The sequence below is a fragment of the Coenobita brevimanus genome, chromosome 4 (genome assembly GCF_032717465.1).
Source record: "Coenobita brevimanus isolate Jiangsu-jjx chromosome 4, ASM3271746v2, whole genome shotgun sequence".
Lineage (NCBI taxonomy): Eukaryota > Metazoa > Arthropoda > Malacostraca > Decapoda > Coenobitidae > Coenobita > Coenobita brevimanus.
Window position 1 is genome coordinate 13,794,510 of NC_136957.1, and position 22,262 is coordinate 13,816,771.

General features: G+C 44.0%; 1 pseudogene; it reads right to left on the reverse strand.

Annotated features, from left to right (window-relative positions):
• Positions 1–8,321: 8,321 nt before the first annotated feature.
• On the reverse strand, positions 8,322–8,439 carry LOC145397124 (5S ribosomal RNA; annotated as a pseudogene).
• Between the last annotated feature and the right edge of the window lie 13,823 nt (positions 8,440–22,262).

Sequence of the window (22,262 nt, forward strand, 5' to 3'; positions counted from 1 at the left end):
AGAACAATTTGCTCTAAACACACACACACACACACACACACACACACACACACACACACACACACACACACACACACACACACATACAAAGCTAGAAGCTCATTAAATTCTACTTTTTCAGAAGCTTTTAAATCAACTGGCCATGAGCAAGGTTTCAAATTAAATGACTGAGAATATATCTAAATATATTTCTTTATTCAAAGCGTGGAACGATAGTTGTAGTCTCGTCTCTCAAATTGTTTTTTTGAAATTCGAATAGAAGGCAAACAAATCAATAGTATCTCTCTATCTATATATATCTATTCACCTATCTATCTATCTTTAGAAGAGCCGCATTGTTTATTTGTTTGTTTGTTTGTCCTTCGATCACGCCCAGAGCATGGGGCAGAGACCCCCAGACCCATATATACATATATATATATATATATATATATATATATATATATATATATATATATGTATGTATTCTGAATCAGGGTGACTCAAGGATGGTTTTAGGGGGGTCAAAATTCAGATATGGGTCATTCGAGGTCACCGGTAGCGTGCTCGCCTTTTAGGCCCGGTCAACGCCGGGTACTGCTGCTGCCTAACTTCTGGCATGGAGACTCACATGACCTCCAGCTTGGATGTAGACTATGTGAAGTTAACCTTCGAGATCGTTTAAAGTCATTGGTCAGAGGTCATTTGGGGTCACCGGTTGGAGGTCATTTGAGGTCATCTGTAATAGTAAACAAGTGCACACAAATTCTTTTCGTTAGTCTGCGAAAGCTGAAATAGAAAGTTCCTGGACTTCTTATAATCCCTCTTCAAAAGCATAAGAGGGTGTACGTGGTCTTTCTGGAGAAGAAAGAAAGATTTACTAGAAAAAACAGGATTAGCGTGTTCCCTTTTTGGCTCGGAAATGCCGGGCACCCCTGCTAGTATATATATATATATATATATATATATATATATATATATATATATATATATATATATATATATATATATATATATATATATATATATATATATATATATACTGTATATAATAGATGCGTTAACATATAAAAGATAGTGGTAACAAACAATGATTGTTTTTGTCGCTCTTGCTTCATGTTTATTAGTGTTTGCCTAATTAGTGTTTGTAACTGAACTTCTATAATCAGTACAGTACAGCACATGACTGGATGTACATGCTGTTGACGAGTCAAATATTCTTACTAACAAACTCATATACCATCAGGTAGTCACCGCACAATCCAATAGTGATGTAAAAACAGCAACGGCAGCAAACATTATTGTTTGCCGGTGCTGTAGAAGAAAGCATTATTGTATTTTCAGCATGTTTTATCTTACACAATTTTTTTTCTCAACTGTTTAGTGTCCTACGATGAACTAATCACTTTATTTGTTTATTTATTTTTGTGACGTGTAGACAAAAGAGGACATCACTTGAAATCTTGATCCTCCCTAGCTTACTGTCCGTTTGTAGGCTTAACTCGTGATCAGGAATGCAGGCCACGCAATGGTAAAGAAGGGAATGATGGGGCACGTATCCCGTCTATGGTTTTATTGCTCCCGCACCCCTCCCCTCACACCATCCCTCATCACACTCCATAATTACCCTCACACTCAGACACTACGAGTATCACACCTCTCTCACACCCTCACACCCTTATCACCCTCACACCCTTACAACTTTCACGCCCCTCTCACACCATAACACCTCTGTCACATCATCACACCCAACTCACAACTCACACAATCACACCCCTCTCACACCCGTACCACCCTCACACTCTCACAACTCTCAAACCCCTCTCACTCCCTCACACCCATTTCACACCCTCACACCCCTCTCACTCCCTCACACCCATTTCATACCCTCACACCCCTCTCACTCCCTCACACCCATTTCACACCTTCACACCCCTCTCACACCTACACACCCCTCTCACACCCTGACACCCCTCTCACACCCTGACACCCCTCTCACACGCTCACACCCCTCTTACACCAACACATTCCTCTCACACCCTCACACCTCTCTCACACCATCTCATCCTTCTTGCACCCTCACACCCCTCTCACACCATCACACCCCTCTTACACCATGACATCTCTCACACCATCACACTCCTCTCTCACCATCACACCCCTTTTACACCCGCACACCCCTTTCACACCCTCACACCCCTCTTACACCATCACACCCCTCTCACATCATCACATTCCTCTTACACCTTATCACCCCCTCTTACAACCATCACACCCCTCTCAGACCACCACCACCCTCTTACAACCTCACGCCCCTCTCACACCATTACACCTCTCTCGCACCATCACAACCCTCTCACAACATCACATCATCTTACTCCTTCACAACCCTCTCACACCATCACACACTTCTTACACCTTCGCACCCCTCTTACACCTTCGCACCCCTCTTACACCATCACACCCCTCTCATACCATCACACCCCTCTCATACCATCACACCCCTCTCACACCATCACACCCCTCTTACACCTTCACACCCCTCTTACACCTCACATCCCTCTCACACCATCACACCCCTCTCACACCATCACACCCCTCTTACACCATCACACCCCTCTCATACCATCACACCCCTCTCACACCATCACACCCCTCTCACACCATCACACCCCTCTCACACCATCACACCCCTCTCACACCATCACATCCCTCTCACACCATCACACCCCTCTCACACCATCACACCCCTCTTACACACAAAATCACACTCTCCTCTCACACCATCACACCCCTCGCACGCCTTCACACCCCCCTTACAACCATCACACCCCTATTACACCATCACATCCCTGTCATACCCACATACCACTCTTACACACATAATCAAACTCTTTTTTTACTTACACATCCCTCTCGCACTCTCACACCTCGACTCATACCAACACACCCCTCTCACATCCTTACAACGTCCTAACGCCTCCTCGTGGTGGCGCAGTGGCAAAGGTAACTGTCCACGAATCCAGAGGATCGGGGTTTGAATCTCCACGCTTCCGGAGGTTTTTCTCAGCCCCTGGTAGACCCTGGGCTTACCCGGTGTGCCCTGACAGGTCCCTAGCAGCTTGTCTGGGGAGGGGGGGGGGCCTCCTTTAATAATGTCTTCCGTCATAGGCTGTCTACGACGCCATTCCTAAAGGGAGGTTGCCGCTGCAGCAATATGGGTTGCGCAAGACACACTTTCTTGAGTGTGTGTAGAAGGCAACATCTTTCCTCTTCCTGCATGATGCAAAGTAGCTCAAGGCTTTAGAGCTTTAAACCCTCACACCATCCTCACCTCATCCCCACATCCTATTATCACTCTAACAGATCCTCCATATCTACTTCACACCACTCACAGCACCACACACCATCGTCACACCCTCACACCACCCTCACACCACCTTCACACCCTGTTACCACCCGCACACTGTATTACCATTCTCATACCCTGTTACCGCCCTCACGCCCTATTACCATGCTCACACCTCGTTACCGCCCGCACGCCCTATTACCATCCTCACACCCATTTACCACCTTAACTTTACCCTCATACCCTCACATCACCCTAACACAATCCCCACACCCTATTACCACCCTCATTCCATCATCACACCCTATTGCCAACCTTACAACACTCATACCCTATTACTTTCCTAACTTCCTTTCTCCAGTCTCACATCACCGTTATTTCAGCTTCACATCCCTACTCTACCTTCTTATCACGACACCGCTACCCCCACACCACCCTCACATCAGTTTCCCTCGCACAGCTTCACCCTCACCAGTTTCACACCAACCCTCACCACAATATTATTTCACCTTCACACACGTCCGCCTCCTCCTGCGTTACGCCACTTCCAACTCTACCCCTGCTACCTTTACACCACCTCTTACTATACAGCAATTCTACCTTCACCAGCATCATATCACCTCAGTCTTTACACCACCTCCATTCACACTCACCGTCCTTACACTATCCCTCGCTACATTCCATCCCAACCTTTATTGCCTTCACAACACCACGTTATATTGAATATTTGCGTTCACCATTCATACACTGCCTTGACTCCGATGACATCGTTTCTATTCTTATTCTTGTACTACGAGATAAATATATTCAGTTATGGAATATTGCCGTGTAGCGAAAGGGCTAATGATAGCTATATCTAACCACCCCACTTCGAAAATCTATCCTACGTCGAAAAAAGTTATCTGGACTCACCATGAGAAGGTTTCAATATACACAGCCGTAGTGAAAGAGGTAAACCACTTCCGCCATCACGCCATCTAAGCTTTCATAGTCTCACACCTTCTCATACTACAGTCTAGTCCCACCTCACTACTGCTATTCCATCTCTCACTATTCACCACCACCACCATCTTCATCGTATCTCTACCCCAAGCCTCACCACACTCACGCCATCCCCACATTCACTCAACTAGGCTACACTGCACCTTCATCACCCTCCCTGCCTCCCCTTACAGCCCAGAATCCGCTCCCTCCACACCTCATCCTTCACCTCCCCTCCTGCACCTTCATCTTGCTTAACTTCTTTCTAATCCCAACCCTCCTCCACTTGATCCTTCTCATCCTGCCCTCCCTACCCTCCCCTTCTCATCCCTATCATACTCTCCCTGCCTTCCTCTCCCGCGTCTCCCCTCAACCCTATGCTGCCCTCCTATTCCCTGCCTCTCTTCCATCCCTATCCCGCCCTTCCTGCTTTTACCTCTCTCATTCCAATCCTGCCCTCTGCACCTTTGCCTGACTCCCATCCATAAGCTACCTCTCCCTTCCTTAGTCTCCCTATCCCTGTCCTTCCTCCTGTGCTATCCCCTGCCACCCCATCCCTATCCTCTCCTTGTCTGTCTCTTCCAACCTTACCTATTCCATCCCGATCCTGCACTTCCTTACCTGGCCCCCACTTCCCTGTCCTCTCTTTCCTTCTTTGAATCCCCCATCCCTACCGTACCCTGTCTTGTCCATCTTTATCCTGTCTTTTCTTCCATGCCTCGCTTATCCATTTCCTCCATCATCCCTATTCTGCCCTCCTCTCCCTTCCTTCTCCCCATTACTAATATTCCTTTCTCTCCTACCCTCCATGTTTCCTTCCCTTCCTCCTCCCCTTGTCTCCATTCTCTCCTTTACTTCCTTTCCCCTCTGCGTTCCCTATCCCTAATCCTCCTTTCCCTCCTTATTCATAGCCTGTTCGTGCTGCCCTTCCCTCTCCCCATCTCGCCCCTCTCCCAGACATGTCCCTCTCTTTTCTCTCTCACCCTTCTCGCTGCCCTCCCTCCCTCCCTTCAACTTTATACAAGTGCCACTGAAAAGGGGCGGTATATGTCCGTAAAGTTTTAGATAGATACCCAGAGCCACATAGGTACGTGTAAGTAGATAAATCGACAGATGTGTTGATAGATAAGCAGACAGAGAGAGAGAGAGACAGATAGAGATAGAGAGATAGAAAGACATACAGTTAGACAGAGAGGTAAGCATATAGGCAAACAGATGCAGACAAACAAATAGGTAAGTATAGCCTACATTTAAACATAGTGAGAAAGAGGTAAATGGATATATAGATCAAAGGAGAGATGGATATATATATCCATATCTATCTATCTATCTATCTATATCTGTATCTATCTATCTATCTATATAATAGATAGAGAGAGAGAGAGATAGACAGACAGACAGAGACAAAGAGAGACAGAGAGACAGAGAGAGAGAGCGAGGGAAAGAGCAACACTTGGGCCCTACAGTTCAGGGCCGACTATCGAACTCTTCTCTGTGACTGGCCTTTAACTGATTGTTCTAACAATCGTATTAATAATTGCTGCCTAATTTTCTATCCTGCTGCTAAAGTCGATTCAATGATCAAAACTGTCTCAGGTAACCCTGCCTTGTGACCTTGACCTTTGACCTGGTGTTCTGACAACCGTGTCACTTCATCTTTGCGTTACCTTACAATGTTCCTCAAAGTCTGGTTTTAACCATACTGTATCTACAACTGTTGAAGCAGACCATGCCATACGACTACGACCGTCAACCTTTTGTTCCAATGAATAGGTCATTGCCTTGGGTGACTGACGAAAGTCAGGTCAAAAGTTTTTTTTTTTTTTTTTTTTTAACTCACACGGGTCGAACTCAGTGGCCTTGGCCACTGACGAAGTGCTTTGGATTCCTTTCATCCATGCCATGCACTTAACCATTCACCAAGTCTGATCTAAATCAGATCAAAGCTATCTGAACTGTCAGCGTTTTGTGACTGACAGTTTAATTTTCCTGTAGCACTGATTTTTGACAGATTTATCTCAAAATCAGACCGATTCATCTTTGCCTTACCCTGAAACCTTCTATACTGGTACATCTAATCAAATTAAATATGTTTAAGTTTACCTGATCTGTGACTTGGCCCATCAATTATTCTGAGAGAGAGAGAGAGAGAGAGAGAGAGAGAGAGAGAGAGAGAGAGAGAGAGAGAGAGAGAGAGAGAGAAGGATTAAACTTGTCTGACCCTTAACCCTTCCACGAAGTACAGACTAAATCATATCAGTGCTGAATTATTATATTCACACTGACAAACATGACACAATAATTGACCTTGTCCTGTGACCTTGACCTCTGATATACTCTTAAACTTTCCACCAAGTTTGGTCTGAATCAGATGAGAACTACCGTATATGAACTGACCATGTCGTCCTAAAAACAACAGGTCATCCCCTTGGCCTGCCCTCAGTCCTGCCACCAAACTTGATGACAACTAGATCAATTCTGTTTGAGTTGCTTTTCACACACACACACACACACACACACACACACACACACACACACACACACACACACACACACACACACACACACACACACACACGCACGCACGCACGCACGCACGCGCGAGCAGAAAGAAATTACACTCCCCGGGCTATGGCCTTTGCAGTTGTAAAAATTATATATTTATATCGATAAGTAAAAAAATAAATAGACATAGATACATATGTCGAATCATAAATACGCAGCCAGCCAGACATATAGCAACACCGACAGACAGATAAATAGGAAGGAGCACAGACAGATAGGCAGTTCATCCCCATTGCCCACCAACTGATCTAAAGCCCGAACACATAATTTTATCCTGTGACCTTGATCTTTGACTGATTACTCTTGATATTTACTTGCCCTGTCGCATTGACCTTTGACTCACTGGTCGGAAAATCAAATCTCTTTATCCTTGGCTGACCTCAGAGCCTTCCACAAAGTTTGGTCTAAATTGGACAAAAACTATTACAGGTGCCCTTGTCATATGACCTTGGCCACTGCCCAATTGTTCTCAAAAACAGTAGACCAACCCTTTGACCGATCCTCAACATTTTCACCCAGTCTAGTTCGTCAATTAAAAAAAAAAAGTTTTAGTTATACTGTTCACACGCAGACATAAATGCTAAACATTGACCTAACATTGCTATCTTGACATTTGTGCGATTGCTTTCAAAACTTAATTTGCTCAGTCTTGCCTTACTTTCAACCCTTCCCCCAAGTTTGGTCTAAATTGGATACTAGCCTAATTGCTTAAGTTAATCTTGTTAAGTTAAATTTTGACCTAGTCCTGTGACCTTCAGAATTTTCTCAAAAACAGCAGGTCAGTCCCTTAGGTGACCGTCAGCTCCTCCGTCAAATTTGGTTAGAATCAGATAAAAGCTGCTAGAGTTAGTTTGTTCAGACAGACACACAGACACTCATATGAATATGCCCTGTAATAAAAATCTTGAGCTGAACGTGAAATTGGTAGAGATAAGTCCGTTGATTTTTTAATGAATATGGCGAATCTATATAATAAAGTCAAGCTGTTATTTGTGTGTCCGTCTGTGCATTTTTTTTTTTTTCACAGCAATGGTAATAGACATTGACCTAATTCTTTTTGCATTAGGTCGGGGTAAGTCTAGGGAGTGTCAAAATAATACCTTTGTGTGTGTGTGTGTGTGTGTGTGTGTGTGTGTGTGTGTGTGTGTGTGTGATCGCGTGCGACGCAGTGACGAAAATAGTAGGAAATCGCGACAATAGAGAATGTCTGTCTGTGCGTGTGTTCGTATCTCTCACAAGAACAGCAATTGACATCGACCTGTTTTTTTTTTTTTTTGCATTAGGTCCGGGTAAGTTCAGAGTGTGTCAGAAAAACAAAAAAAATAATCCATCCATCCATCCATTGCCAGACGCCATGCATCCCAAATGGGGTGGCCAAGGGCTTAGAGTTAATTGTTTTACAGGGAGGGGCACTAATCCTCCACCAACCCCACTTGACACGTAGGGATGCCAACAGCATCTGGTGTTCCCAGGCGGTCACCCATCCAAGTACTAACCAGACCCAACGTTGCTTAACTTCGCTGATCGGATGGGAAGCGGTGTACTCAACGATAATAAATATATAAATGGCGGTCGAGCGCGAGGTGACGGGATGATGTTGTAGGGAACTGTGAAAAGTCCAAATATGCAAAATTATTTTTTTCGACTTTTTGGACAGAACTGCTCATTGTGGGTTCAATAACAGTACTGAACCCGTTAACTGGTCTATACAGCCTGGGCTGTTACGAGTGTGACTGCTCAATACAGCCCTGACGGCGCAGGTGTATTTCGAATATAGCGCCATGGTGACCAAGGCCGACGCATGCAAGCATGTTGGAGCCTTCAAAACCGAAACCGAAACCGAAAACGAAAACGAAAACCATACATTCGAATAGGGAATCAGACACTTCGATGTTCTTCCACGGTTTTACCAAGGTAAATATTGAGCTAATATTTCGTTAATATATACATTGGCATGTAGGTCTATTCTCTCAATTCCTCAGACAAAATTTGGCCTTTGGGAAATTGCAGTTTTACCCCTATGTCTGAGCACCATGGACACCTCCAAAAATGAGCCATGAGTAGTTAACGGGTGAAACAAAGATACTATTCACTACTTGTATTGGCAAACTGTTTGTAATGGAAAGGTGTTTAGTCCAGCAAATTCTTGCGGCACGCAATAGTCTAATACAGTACAATAAAATCCTGTGTGTGTGTGTGTGTGTGTGTGTGTGTGTGTGTGTGTGTGTGTGTGTGTGTGTATACACAGCCAAAACTAGAAGAAGGATTTTGATGAAATTTGGCAGGATGGCTGGAATTGGGTCCCAGATGTGCCAGTTTCATTTTTATGTCAATATATATATATATATATATATATATATATATATATATATATATATATATATATATATATATATATATATATATTTTTTAACCCTAATAGTTGTCATCACTTGTAAGAGGTGGCGGGACATTTCCGTAGAGTTTCATATATTTTTGAAAAGCTAGAGAGAGAGGGAGAGAGAGAGAGAGAGAGTTGTAAGTCTACAATCCGATGTCAAATACTTCATCAGTGCTACAAATAATGCAGTTTCATTCAGCAGAAAATGGTGGTAGCTGTGATGGTGGTGGTGGTGGTGGCAGAGATGGTGGTGGTAGTGGTAATGGTGACGATGATGATGATGGTGATTATGTTGGTGGCAGCTGTGGTGATGGTGGTGGTGGTAGCTGTGATGATATTGGTGGTGATAGTAACTGTAGTAATGGTGGTGTGGATGGTACTGTAGCTGTGATGATGACGATGGTGGTGGTGGTAACCCAATAGGGCTACAAAGCACCTGCTCCAAAGTGGAATGTGGTTCAGAGACGGCTCTAATTTGGACAAGTGCTGAGCGGCCCGATAGTGATTCCAGGCTCTTGTTATATTCTATATTTTAATGGCAATCATCATCATCATTACCATCATAGTCGTCAGCATCATCACTGCAATCCTATTTCCCTCTTTCGGAAATGAGCTTAGCAGGTCCAGAACAGAAAAAGGAAGTACAAAAGCAAGAAAAACTGTCATCAGAGTGTCCACTGAAATGGCCCATACCAAATAATTTATAGATATTGGCTTGGCTGGAATATCGACCATTGATATAGATTCAAATGAGAGGTGGGCCTTTCACTGTGTTGCCACTTTTTACTGTTATTTTCGCCACTTCCAGGCTATTTATTTTTTCTGCCTGGGTTAAGCCTTTCAAAAGCGTTAAGGACAAGCTCTATGTAACGTTTCACTGAGGCTATTTTTGTACAGTACATCGTAGCGCACAGAACTGCCGGAGAGGAAATGTATCACTCGGCATCTGTGTGTGTAATTCACCGGGTCGGTCAGGATCACTTGATGGTTGTGATCGTCAGCTTTTACCCTCCCGGAAGGGAGCTGAGAGCTCATACAGTCCGATCTAAGGGCAAGGCTGTGACCTTCACACACGCACACACCCGTCCCCTTGCTCAAGGGGGACAGTAACCACCCACTTCGTCAGTGAAACTTTTCGCAACCTAAGCAAGGCGCGAACTCCCGTCTACCAGATGGCAAGCGAGAACGTTACCACTGTGTGTGTGTGTGTGTGTGTGTGTGTGTGTGTGTGTGTGTGTGTGTGTGTGTGTGTGTGTGTGTGTGTGTGTGTGAGAGAGAGAGAGAGAGAGAGAGAGAGATCAAAACAGTTTTGATTCGCCTGGGACCGAGTTTAGTAGAAGGGTTAAGTGTCAACCAGGTTACTGGCTTTTTCATTTTGAAATAAAAGGTCAGAGGTCAGAGTCACAAGGCCAAGTTAACTTATGAAGTTGTGATTCACTTTCGACTAAGCTTGTTGGAACAGGTGATGGTAAGGCATGGAAGAAATGACAAGATACTTAGAACAATTGGTCAGGGGTCAAGATCATAGGTCAAAGTCAATGGTTCGGCCCAATAACACATATAGGATTTATTCGAATTTGATCCAACCATTAGGATGCATTGAGGTCGATCAAAGATGAAGAGATTCGATGTAGAAAATCTGGGTCAAATGTCAAGACCCCAGAGCAATGTCATCTCAGTTACTTTCGGTCTGGTTTGTACCAATCTTAGTGTGAGGACTACTAGCCAGGAAAATAAAGTGAGCCAGTTTTGAGAACAGTCAGGTTAAAGTTAAGATCACAGGGCAAAGGCAAGTGTCGGCCCATAGAGTAATAGTTGGGCGTGGGTGTTGTGCTCCCTGAGTGTTTATTGGTCCTATCCGGCTGTTTTGAGCTCCACATTATTTTATTTGGCTTCTGAATAACCTCTTATTGATACAAATTTAATGCGGACCCCTTCACAACAACGCCGTTATATTTTAGTACATTCTTGCTCCAGCCAGGCGATTATACGGAAATATAACGTAGGGGAGACATCTCGCAGTGAAGAAGTTAGAAAAAAAGTGGCTTTATAGATATCGTAACAGATCTTTCTAGAATTTACTCTGCATACGACACTTCAGTACCCTCTTGTATGTTATGAAGCAATATATGATTATTTTTGAACGGTATAAACACCATGAACGAGAAAGTTAAAGTGGGGAAGAGATGGTACGAAGCCTCCTATGCCACTCAAAATACGGAACAGCGTGCGGTAGTGCTGACTGGCGGCGCGAATATGCTGCAGTGATCATGCTGTTGCTGTCCACTGATTGATTAATGCACTCAACACCACACACTACCACTCACCAACCCCCGTTCTGTTACCGTCAGGACTCACAACCTCCCATCCCATCACCTTCACTCGTTATCTCACAAACAACCACTTCCCATCACCATTCACCTCATCAGTCCTACCACCTTCATTCACCAACCCACCACTCAGCACCACACACCACCACATCACACACCACTATAACCATCAAATACCACCCCTACACACCAGACACAGCTGTGCACTACCACACGCCACAGTTGTACGCCATACCACACACACACACACACACACACACACACACACACACACACACACACACACACACACACACACACACACACACACACACACACACACACACACACACACACACACATATATAGATAGATAGATAGATAGATAGATAGATAGATATAAAACCTTCACTCACCACCACCTCAGCTCATCGCCACAAACCACATCCCTCTACCACAAATCACACTTCGCTACTCATTGCCCTCACCGCCACTCACCATTTATCAGTGTACCACCACACACCACCATTCTCCTCAGTACCATTCGTCATCACGTACTACGGTTCACTACAGCACACTACCACACACCACCACACACGGCCATTCACTACCATTTACCACCAATCACTACCACGCACTACCACTCGCCATTACTCAGCGTCCACTATTATTAACGGAAGGGAGAGGTGTAGGGAGAGAGACGGGAAGAAAGAAGCTGAAAGGGAAAGATGAAAGATAAGGCAATGAATATGGGGGAAAATAGATAGTGAAGGGAAATAAAGAGTTAACGAGTGTCGAAAACGAACAGATAAAGCTAATAAGAGGAAATAAAGAGATGGAAAAAGAGGAGGAAAGGTAATAACACAGAGTAGAAGAACAAAGAAAGAAGCCAGAGGAAATCGATGGTGAAACGTAGAATTTATGTGTTGACGAAGAAGAGAAAGAATAAGAGTGAGAGAAAGAAAAAAAAAAGAGGGGAGAAGAGAATACGCAAAGGGAGCATTCAGTCTAGCACACATTTCAGACGCGCCACTCTGAGCTGGTATTAAATCAAGGGTGAAGACGGTGTCCCTGTCCGCTCTTTGACTACGGTGGGGCATTTCTTCTTTTGTTCCTGCAGGTAATAGACGAATTTTATCATCTTAATTCTCAGTGAAAGTGTTTGAGAAGGCAATACGTAACCCATTAAAATCGACAAGTTTCTCTTCTGTTAAACAAAATAATCTGGAGGTGGTAAAAATGTAATATGAATATCTTTTTACCGATGAAATGGCTAAAGAACGCCACGGCTGCCAGCATTTGGTTCCATTATATTGTTTAGGAAGGATCATCACAAAGATTGTTTATTATGTTCAATTAAAACTGTCCGTGATCTGGACAAAACACACACACACACACACACACACACACACACACACACACACACACACACACACACACTCGCGTTTACAGCTGTGACGTACTCTCCACAAAAACAAACATTACATCTTCGTATCAGTAGGATTATCCGCAGCTGTTTTCGTCAACATCCCACATTAAATATCTTTACTAGAGAGAGAGAGAGAGAGAGAGAGAGAGAGAGAGAGAGAGAGAGAGAGAGAGAGAGAGAGAGAGAGAGAGAGAGCAAGTATGACTACGAAATCGGAGAGAAAAGGAGAATGCAAAGAACAGGAAATAACTAATGTGTAAATGAACAAGCGAGACATGAAAGAAGGGATAAAGTAAGAGAGAAGACAAGAATGCATGGAAGAAAAGCTTAAACACAGAAAAGGTTAGGGAAAGGGAAGGGAAAAAGAAGGGAAGTGACAGGGCAAAAAGTCAATGGGAGAAAGAAAGGGTTAGATTCGACTTTTCCTGCCGCCTTTATTTCGTGGGAAGGATATGAGCGCAGAGACAGGATATTGGCCCTCCCTCTTCCCTCCATCCCTCCTTGACTCTTTCTTCTCTCACACTCGCTAAACCCCTCCCTCCCGTATTCTTCCATCAGTCAGGGTCCCCCCTCCCCATCTCTCTCGATGGATAGATAGAGAGAAAGATTTATCGATCGATCGATCGATCGATAGATAGATAGAAAGATTGATTGACAGATAGACAGCACGACAGACACAGAGATAGGGAGAGGGAGATCACACACACACACACACACACACACACACACACACACACACACACACACACACACACACACACACACACACACAGAGGAATGCATACGTGTAGACTAACTTTCTTTTCCACGTATTTTATCCAGTACTGCGGGACGACAACATATTTCGGCAAGAAAATGTAAGAAGGCTAGAGAGGACTACACTCGGTTACCTAAGCACACGGATCACACAGACACGAAGGTCTTGCCGATGATGGAAGCGTAATACAATTGTAACATGTTGACAAGCATACTCCAGTAAAGTGGTAGCCTCTCCCCAGCCACTACACCTCCCCGCCAATCAGCTGTACAGGAAATGAGGCAGGAGGTGCGTCTAAGAAGAAATGAAGGTATGGGTAAGGCAAAGGTGGGGACAGACGTCAGAGGGCGCTTAGCCGCAGTGCTCATCTCCATAATATTGGCCTTTTTATATACCTAGTATCCTGGTATGCAAGGCCATTGCATCATCCAGGTTACCACTGTTACCTCACTTTGGTGTTACCCTAGGTACTCATTTTAAATACCAACCCACAAAGGTTTGATGGACGCCTGAGTCTAGTGACGCCAACTGTCTGCACAAGAGTTCGAACCCTGGCTCTAAAAGGCCTGCAACTTTGTAGTCAGCATGGCTGGCTACTCAGTCACCACGGCGAAGACTGAATGTGCGTGAGGTGAAATTCATATAGGCCTAGATAAATAGAATGAATATTTACGAATGAAGTGACTAAGTATGCAGTACTATAGTAGGATTATAGATATTTCCAATAAGCTTGTTTCTCCATTTTCAATAACATTTTGTTTGTTTGCTTGCTTGTTTGTGTACTGCGCTTGGTGGTAACCATATTATCATTTGTAAGCCTGGTGAACTAGTGAGTTAAGTCATTCAAACAGCTTGTAACCCATACGGGTTTACCTTCAGGGGCTGGTTGGGGCTCATTGCTCACACAGTGTCACTCACGGGCAAGGCCACTGGTTATTTATGCCATTAGTGTCTGAAATATATTACCAAATCTTGGGCCTCCACGGCCTTCACGGGACAATGGGGGATTGCTTAACCGATACACATATTTATGTCTATATTCATATTGTATTTTTACGTGTACTGATAAATTTATGTACGTTCAATATTCGTTGTAATATGCCAGAAATTCATATATCTTAATAACGAATATAAATTTCATACAATAAGGCCTGTTTGTATTCATGTATGCACATAAACACATACGCTCACAAACGCACGTCCCACAATATATCATGAGAGAGAGAGAGAGAGAGAGAGAGAGAGAGAGAGAGAGAGAGAGAGAGAGAGAGAGAGAGAGAGAGAGAGAGAGAGAGAGAGAGTAATCATGATCTCGGGATAAAAAGTTAGGCTCATCAACTCTTTCCCAATATTGAAGAGACACCGAGGGAATGAGTACGACTGGGAGGGAGGGAGTAAGGGAGGGAAGGGAGGAACGGAAGAGAACAATGAGGGAGGGAGGATGAAAGGGTGACGTAGGGGAGAGAGGAATTGCGGCGAGGAGAGAAGAGGGGATGGAAATCAGGTAGGGAAGAAAGGGCGAAGGAAGGAGCAGGTTAAAAGAATTGGAATAAAAAATTAACTGGGGAAGAACGTTACAGAAGGAAATAATGAGATGCTTCTTTTGAGAGTAGGTAAATAGGTATACTGTATATAACGTGAACAATAGAAAGAGTGTGACGAGCAAGGGAGAGGAAGGGCATAGAAACAGAGAAGAAATGTTGTGGAACGTAGGCAAGGTGTTATATGAAAAATTTGATATAAACAAAAAGATCATAATAAAACAGTAGCTGAAAGGAAAGAAATGCGAGGAAGAAGGATATGGGAAGTATAAAAAATGAGCGTGACACAAAGGTAGACTGATATGGGGTAGGAGAGAGAGAGAGAGAGAGAGAGAAAGAATACTGACGTAGGAAGATGACGGATTAGAAGTGTAAGGAAGAGAAAACAAGAACATAGTAATTGAGAGAGAGAGAGAGACAGACAGACAGACAGACAGAGACAGAGAGAGAGAGAGAGAGAGAGAGAGAGAGATGGGTATAAGGAGAGTAAAGTGTGAGACAGAGGGAAGCGTGAAGAGAAACAGAAGATGAATGATGAAGGACGGTGAGATGTTGGATGTAAAATGAAAGTAAGGGAAAAGAAGGAGGCAGTGGACAAAAGTGAGCGAGTGAACGGAGAAGAGAGAGACAGGCGATAGTATATTGTGAGATAGTGGGAGACTGACAGGGGGATGGTACGGAAAGGGAGAGAGAGAAACAAAATCAAGGAAGTATGGTAAGATATTGGATTAATAACACAGGGAAGAGAAGAAAGAGAAGAGGTGGGTAAGTATGAGGAAGAGAAAGTTATGGGAGTTTCAACACAAACTGTGGCTAAAAGAAGACAGAGCGAGACGTAGCAGAGGAATGGTGAAGGACTGAAAAGAACTGATGGGAAAAAAGGTAAGGAACAGAAAAAAAAAATAAAAAGACAGAAAAGGTCAGGTGGAGGAATGGAAGTTTGAGGAAGAGAAATTACTAGGGCTGTAAATAGAAAGTGTAAGAAAAATTAAAACAGATAGACATTGCAGAGGAATGACCGTAGGAGGAAAATATTTGATGAAATAAAAAAAAAGTCAGTACAGGAAAGAAATCGGGCAGTTGATGGGAGGGAGGAAGTGTTAGGATGAGAAGAAAATATAGACATATAGAGCGTAAAAACGGTAGATATATGCGAGACCGTCAGTGCTGTATTACGGGAAAACCCTAAAGTATGCGGATGTGAATCACTTCTCTTGAAAACGTCGTTAAACGACAGACGGACAGAGTCGCTCATATAGATGTCTCCGCGGTCAGAAAGAACCTCGAGAAAGCAAGATAATGAATGACGCGTATAAAAAAAACGTAAGAAATCAAGGAAAGGTGGAAAGGAGGCATTATGAAAAAAGAAATAAACAAAAAAGGCAAAAGTGTGCGATAGAGAAGGGAGAGAAGGAAGGCGAAGACTGATGAAGGAAGGGGTGGATGATAAGGAAAAGAAATAGGGAAGATAATTATATAGGAGAAAGTGTGAGAAAGGCAGCTGTAAGAGATATGGCAAAAGAAGAGCGTGAGATAGAGGGAGGGAGAGAGATGATGGCTGAGGAAGAGAGATGGGATTATGCATAAACAGTATCAGGGAGACAAAAAGAAGACAGTAAATGAAGGGGAAAATATGAGAAAGAAACACTGGGGAGATGTGAAAGGAAGCTATGAGATAGTTGGAAACTGATTAGGGTAAGGGAGATGGAAGCAGAAAGAGATAAAGAAGAATAATGCTGAGATAGGAAGACGAAGGATGGTATGGTGTAATGAGGAAAAAATGAGGAAATGAAGAAAGGATAGAAACAGGAAGATCGAGCAATGGGATGAAATTGGAAATGGAGAAAAGGTTATTGAAGGAATAAGGAGACAGAATGGAATGACACAGAATGAAGAACAGGAATGAGAAGTTTTAGAAGGCGCTGCAGGCGCAGAAAATGATAAAAGACGGAAGCAGCAAAAGTTAGGAGGGCAGACAATGGAGACACAGAATAAAGCAAAGGAGCGTAAGGCTGGAGGGAAAGAAAGGGTGGGGCAGTAAGAGAGGCAGTGGAAGAAAGAGAGGAAGGAAGGGGTGAGACGGAGAGAGGAAGAGAATGATACCAATGGAGGAAAGGGAAACTGAAACAGATTGATGATTGTGCGACAGAGTAAGAGAGAAGACTGTGGGAAAGGAAGAGGTGAGATGGGAAGGAAGAAAGTTTGACGCAAAACGAATATGAAGAGGGTGGGGCAGAGTAAGGAATGTATGGGAGGGGGGGAGGAAGAGCTAAACAGAGGGAAAAAGGAAGCGGTAACACAGAATACGACGTAGGAGCTTCAACCAGTTTAAGTCAGATGAGTGAGTTACAGTGAGGAATGAAGAAAGCCTGAGGAAGAGAAACTTGAGAGAATAAGAGAAAAGAAGAGGGATGAAGGAAAGAGTGAGGCAGAGGAAGGTAGAAGGATGTGAGGCGTGGAGGAAGGAAAGGGTAAGGCAACATAAGGCTGGAGGGTGATAGCCAGAATACGTCAGAGGAGTGTGAATTAGGGAGGAAAAGAGACGTGAGACAATCAGAGCTGGTAGGCCTTTCTTCATATTCCCTTGTTGTTGGCTTCCCTATTGATGGTGGGAGGGGGCCTGGTGCTGATGAGGTCGCGGCACCGGGAATACGTAAGGAGAGAGAGAGAGAGAGAGAGAGAGAGAGAGAGATTTTGGCCAGATACTAGTATATTGCAACCAATAGACTGACTAATAAGTTCTTACACATAAACCCAAATAATGGCTAGTAAAATCGATATACAGTAATGGAGTAAAGATGAGCGAGGTATTGAGAGACAGAGAGAAAAACAAGATATTCTTTGTAAGTTTACTCATAAAAACAATTAATAAAGGATACGAGAAGGGACTGAAGATTAGGATGGTGATATCAAATAAACAGACAGACAGATAAACGCAACAAGAATTTGGACAGTTGCACTTGATTAACAGACAGAAAGTTTGACTGATAGAGATATAATGGGACCCGAACCTTTATGAAAAAAAGGAAAAAGAGACAGGAATGGAAAAAAAAAAAAAAGTTCAAAAGAAAGACAGGGATATTTTATTCCCCTGAGAAGGTTATGAGGAAAAGGTATTGATAACAGACAGAATGAGTGAGGGAGAAATGGAAGGAGGGAAGCTTCTCTCCGAGGCAATACTGATTACGTGAGAGGTAATGAAGGAGAGGTGAATGAGACTGCATTGGGTTTATCCTGCTTTTTTCTTCTCCCCGTTGTCTTTGTCTTTCTCCTTTATTGCCTTTTATGTTTATTTTCTTGCCAGCTTTTTGGGGCAGGTTGTTGTTTCTTCTATTACTTAATCTAACGTGTCTTAGGTAGTCCTAGGTCAGAATGAGAGAGAGAGAGAGAGAGAGAGAGAGAGAGAGCGAGAGAGAGAGTAGCAGGGGTACCAGGCGTTGCCCCAGCCAAAAAGGCAAACGCTCTAATCCTATTAGTTCTAGTTCAATCTTTCTTTCTCCTACAGAAAGACCATGTACCTCTTATGCTTTGAAGAGAGATTATAAGAGGTCCAGGAGCTTTCTATTTCAGCTATCGCAGACTAACACACAGTATTTGTGCGCAGATGTTTACCATTTCCGATGACCTCAAATGACCTCCGACCAGTGACCTCAAATTATCTCGGAAGTCATCCTCACATAGCCTATGTCCGAACTGGAGGTCAGGTGGATCTCTATGCCAAAAATTGGGCTGCAGGGGTACCCGGCGTTGCTATCTATCTATCTATCTATCTATTGCCCGACGCCCTAATCCCGCAAAGGGTGGCCGCAGACAAAACGCCTCCAATTCGCTCTGTCACCCACCATTTGACTACCCTCCCCCCAACTCACCCCCCCTCCCTCATATACCTCTCAACTCCATCCCTCCACCTCATCCTCGGTCTACCTCTCCCTCTCCCTCCCTCCACCTCACCTACATACACCCTCTTAGTCAGTCTTTCATTCTCCATTCTCTCCACATGTCCAAACCACCTCAGTGTATTTCTCCTAATCTTCTCAACCACATCCACATCCACCTCACAGCGTTCCTTCACTTCTTCATTCGTCAACCTGTCCCTCAACGTCACTCCACATGCTCCTCTCAAGTAACTCAATTCCACTGCTCTCACTCTTGACTTGTTCCCCTCTTGCAAGGTCCACGCCTCGCTTCCATACGTCAGGGTAGGGATCACAATACTATCATGCAGTGACCTCTTAACTTCCATACTCACCTCCCTATTTCTCATCACTGCTTTCAGTGTACCAACAACCTTCCTTCCCTGCTGTACCCTCTCTCGCACTTCATCCCCCAAAGTTCCATCCTTACTCATCACACTACCCAAGTACTTGAATGCATTCACATTTTCCATATCCTCACCATCCAACCTCACTGCACACTCTGTGACTTCATTCCTCTCAAACACCATAACTTTACTTTTGTTTACATTAACTTTCAGATTCCTCCTCCTACACACTGTCCCAAATTCATTCACCAAACCTTGCAACTCCCATTCATTTTCACTCAACAATTCTGTATCATCACCAAACAGCAACACCGGAAGCTTTCAAATCTCACCCTCAATCATTAGAGCCACCCCCACATCCACTGCCCTACCTTGGACCTCCTTTACAACCCAATCCATGTATATATTAAACAGCCATGGAGACATCACACAACCCTGTTTCAGTCGCACATTGAGATCAAAGAACTCACTCAGCTCATTATCCACTCTCACCATAGCCCTAGCTCCCTCGTACATACTCTTCACAGCACTCAACAATTTCCCCTCCACGCCATATATTCTTAATACCTTCCACATACCTTGCCTATCTATTCTGTCATAAGCTTTCTCCAAGTCCATGAAGGCAGCATACACTTTCCTTCCCTTCTCTAGATACTTCTCCACTAAACATCTTAGAACAAATATCTGATCTACACACCCTTTTCCCTTCCTAAATCCCCCTTGTTCTTCTCCAACTAGCTCCTCTGTCATATGCCTAACCCTGTCAATGAGTATTCTACCATATATTTTACCAGTCACACTAAGAAGGCAAATACCCCTATGGTTACCACATACTTCTCTCTCCCCTTTTCCTTTGTATAAAGGAACAATTATACCTGATTTCCAGTCCTCTAGAACCCTTCCCTCTTCCCAAGCCAATCTACACAAGTTCCATATCCACTCCACAACAATCTCACCCTCATACCTAAGCATTTCACAACACACTCCATCAATTCCTGGGGCCTTTCCCAACTTAATCTTCTTCATCGCTTCCACTACTTCCGCCCTACTGATCTCTTCCTCCCTCCTCTCATCTCTTCTTCTCTCAGCCATTCCCCAACCACTTATACTCGCACTGCTCTCACTCTCTACATTCAACAAATCCTCAAAGTGCTCCTTCCATCTCCTCAATTTCTCTCTCTTCTCCACCAACAATCTATTATTCCTATCTTTCACTCTCCTACTATTTCCCCTTTCACACTGCCTTACTTTCTTTACCTCCTTCCAAAACAATTTCTTACTCTCCCTCCATTTCACACTCAGATTCCTCCCAAACTCTTCATCCACTTTTTTCTAACTCTCCTTCACCAGTCTCCTAACCTCCCTTCTCCTGCTCGCATATTTTTTTTTTTTTTTATGCGAGGAAGAAGGAACCAAAGGCCATGGCCCACAGTAACAGTTCCCTCCAAGAGAAAAACAAAATACAAGAGAGAGCCAAATTCAAGGTCCGATCATTTTGAGATGCCTGGACACACTGCGTTTGAAAGACTGGAGATCATAGGCAGCAGGAAATACAGATAGAGGGAGACAGTTCCAGAGCTGACCTGTTGCATAAATGAAAGACTGGGAGTAACGGTTAACTCTTGCATTAGAGAGTTGGACAGAAAAGGGATGAGAGTTTGCTGCCAGACGGGTGCTACGCGCCCGTCGTAGAGGTGGAGGAATGCAAGCAGACAGTTCAGCAGAGCAGTGACCATTAAAGTAGTGATAGAAAAGAGATAAAGATGCAACAGTGCGGCGAAGAGACAGAGGTTGAAGGGAGTCAGTAAGAGGAGGAGAGTTAATGAGACGAAAAGCCTTTGACTCCACCCTATTGAGAAGAGCTGCATGTGGGGAGCCTCCCCACACATGAGTGTTGTACTCCACACAGGGGCGGATAAAACCTCTGTATAGAGTCAACAATTGTGCAGGGGTAAAGGAAGAGCGGAGTCGGCTTAGCACACCCAATCTCTTGGAAGCAGATTTTACAAGAGATGTAATATGGTCTTTCCAAGATAAGGCCCGAGTAAATGAAACCCCAAGTATGTTCAAGGATGATGCAGGATTAAGCTGAATATTATTAAACATTAATGGGTATACCTGTGGAAGATTTTGTCGGGTTGATAGGTGTAAGAACTGAGTCTTCGATGCATTAAAGACAACCATATTATTTTTACCCCAGTCAGCGATACGAGCCAAGTCAGACATTAGGTGTGCCATAGCCTCATCCCTTGTTTCTTGAAGTAACTGCTGAGATGGGCGTTGCGGGAACCGAATGGAAAGGTGAAGGGTGGAGTCATCAGCGTATGAGTGGATAGAGTTAGATGTACAGCTTAGAAGATCATTGATGAATAAAAGGAAGAGAGTTGGTGATAGGACAGAGCCTTGAGGAACACCACTGCTGATAGATCTAGGAGAAGAACGATGGCCGTCTACAACAGCGGCTATAGAACGACCAGAAAGGAAGCTAGCGATGAAGGCACAGATAGAGGGATAGAAACCGTAGGAGGGCAGTTTGGAAATTAAAGATTTATCCAGACTCGATCGAAAGCCTTTGAGATGTCAAGTGCAATGGCAAAGCTTTCGCCAAAGTCCCGAAAGGAGGATGACCAGGAGTCTGAAAGGTAGGTGAGAAGATCGCCAGTGGAGCGTCCCTGACGGAACCCATACTGACGATCGGAAAGAAGGTTGTG